The 2,832-nt window shown below is 34.3% G+C and overlaps 1 pseudogene; it reads left to right on the forward strand.

Moving 5' to 3' along the window:
- Positions 1-223: 223 nt before the first annotated feature.
- LOC132951366 (uncharacterized) lies at positions 224-1,268 on the forward strand (annotated as a pseudogene).
- The last annotated feature ends 1,564 nt before the right edge of the window (positions 1,269-2,832 follow it).

Consider the following 2,832-nt stretch of genomic DNA (forward strand, 5'->3'; position numbering starts at 1 on the left):
GCCACTTTAACTACGGTCCCTCAACTTACTGAGGCAACCTTGAGGTATTTCCTTTTAGGAAATTAATTAAATCCTCAAACATAACTCTTAATTCAAGAGTTTGTAACTAATACAATCATAATATAATATTAGTATAGTACATTTCGTCAGTCCGGCTATTACACTCAACGTGCACGCACGTAGTTGCCTATGAGCTCCGTTATCGCACTCGCAGTTCGATAATATGGTGGACAAAGTCCACGACACCGGTTGCGACTCGCTCCAGACATCAATGTCTAACAAACGCAATTTTTCAAATTCGTCAATTTCGCCAAAAGTTGCTGATAAAAAGTCAAAAAAATTCGTTACACCTAATCGGTATGCCGCCTTGTACTCTGATGATTCTAGTGACAACATATTTAATACATCCACCAACAGTGCGACAGTTTGCAACCAAAAATTAGGTCCTGCAAAACAAAATATCGAGCAGCCTACGGTCGATACACAAGACATCACGCCACCTCCGTTTTACATCTCCAACATCTCAAATTTCTCCGCCTTCACAAATGAGCTAACAAGGTTGACCGTTTGGACCGCATTTACCTGTAAGTCTACTAAATCATACCTGATCATATACCCCAGAGGCGTACTCAACTACAACACTATTCTGAATCATCTCAATAATACTGATTCCAGTTTTCATACTTTTCAAGCTCGCGTTAATTATTCATTCAGAGTCGCAATAAGAAATCTCCACCATTCCACATTGTGTACGGAAATTTCTGTCGCCTTGTCGGAAGAAGGACATTCTGTGAAACAAGTTATCAATGTCCAAGATAAAAATAGACGCGGTCTCCCATTATTTTTTGTTGATTTATATCGTCAGAATAATAACAAAGGTATTTTCAATATCACTTCGCTACTTGATACCAAAGTTATAATCGAAAAACCTCATCTGTCCCGCCGTGGTCCGCCTCAGTGCCATAATTGTCAAGCCTACGGCCATACCGATAACTACTGTCAACATGAATCTAGGTGCGTCAAATGCGGTGGAGGCCACCGCTCCGTGAACTGCACAAAGGACCGAGCTAGTCCATCCAAATGCGCGCTCTGTTCTGAGGTACACACGGCCAACTACAAAGGTTGCCGTGTTTATCAATCCATTACAAAAAAAAAACGCAAAAATACAAATGTACCAACGCCTACAAATTCTTCGTCAAACGATGTCCCAGGAGATCATGCTCGGCAGCTTCCAAGGAAATCCTATGCTGCAGCGACCAAAACGGTAACCTCTTCCATGGAATCCATCACAAATGTTTTATCAGAATTTATTTCTAATTTTAACTCTTTAATTACTCCACTAATTAATCTCCTTACCGAGATTGTCAACAAACGTTTCTGTCCATAGTGTACAGGTTTTTCCCTTTTTATCTATCTTTTCATCGTATATCAGACCATACCTACAATTACTTATCTTTATTACTTTAGTTTATATAAACACGTTGCTATTTTATCTATTTGTAAACATTTTGCTCATGTATGATATACATATATTGATTTCAAGTATAATTTTTTTTAGTTTTTTTTTTTTTAAAGTTACCCACCTACTACAATACAAGATATTTTATTTTTATATTTTGAAGCAATATATGTTTTGGATTATTTACATATATATAAACTAAATTTCAGACCCATAGTTTAGTATTTTATCAGACTACTAGAATGTTGTAGTTAAATTAAACTATAATAAGTATGTGGAATAACAGTACCTAACCTTCTATGATAATTTGTTATGAATATAATATTTTAAGTAATAGCTCAAATTTAGTACTTTTACGGTACTTAAATTATGGAGCTAAAAATATATAAATACCTATATTATGTCACGGTCCATAGTCCATAGTTTTGTTTCATTTATAATAATAATGCTTTTTAATATACTTTTTCATAAATTAATATTTGTTACAGTTGGCCTTTATGATTTGTTTGAACTATTAGTACGTATTTTTTTTGGGAGATCCCTATTATTACAACACCGTTACCAATATGCGTTTTTTTTTTTGGTTAGTTAATATAATTGCATGTTTTCATGATTTCTTCGTATTTATGCTTATTTTCTTAAAATGTTTTTATATTTTCGATTCATCCGTTACCTACCTACATACCTACCTACCAAGTGTGTAAATAAAGAATTTTTTTTTGTAAACCAATTTGAATTATAATTTATTAATTTAAAAAAATGTTAATAAAAACGTTTTCATTCAGTATTTTTTTGAATTTTAAGTGCATACTTTTGAATATTTCAGTGCATATATTTGTCTGTTTTTAGTGCATACATGCAGGCAAATATTTAACACTTTTTCATTGCATTAAATTCACAGCCCTGCTAATTATTTTTACTTCCAATCATAATACCTACCACAGTTAATGTTAAATGTTAAATTGTCAACAATCAACTGCTTCTTCAACTTGATAACACTAAGAGGATGTCAGATTTTTAGCGCACCGTTTATTTCTCTGTCTGACCCAATCATTTTAGTGTTTTCTTAATGGTACATTTGGTATGGTACGCGTGGGTCAAAGATGAAAAACAAATAGTGCGCTGACATCCCAACCGGCAACAAGTTTACACGAGTGAGCTGGGTATGGCTCCATTATAGATAATAAAGATATGGATAGGACATAATGGTCTTATCAGCGGTCTTCGAGGGGAACAATAAATTGAGGTCAAATAAAGTATACTTATAAGCCTCAATTGCCTTCCCCTCCGGTAACGCGGCCTCAAATGTATTTAACATAGGCGTGGACTATCCATATCTTTATTATCTATAAGGCTTCATCCATAGCATGGAT

This window comes from Metopolophium dirhodum, chromosome 8, assembly GCF_019925205.1.
Source record: "Metopolophium dirhodum isolate CAU chromosome 8, ASM1992520v1, whole genome shotgun sequence".
In the NCBI taxonomy this organism is placed as follows: domain Eukaryota; kingdom Metazoa; phylum Arthropoda; class Insecta; order Hemiptera; family Aphididae; genus Metopolophium; species Metopolophium dirhodum.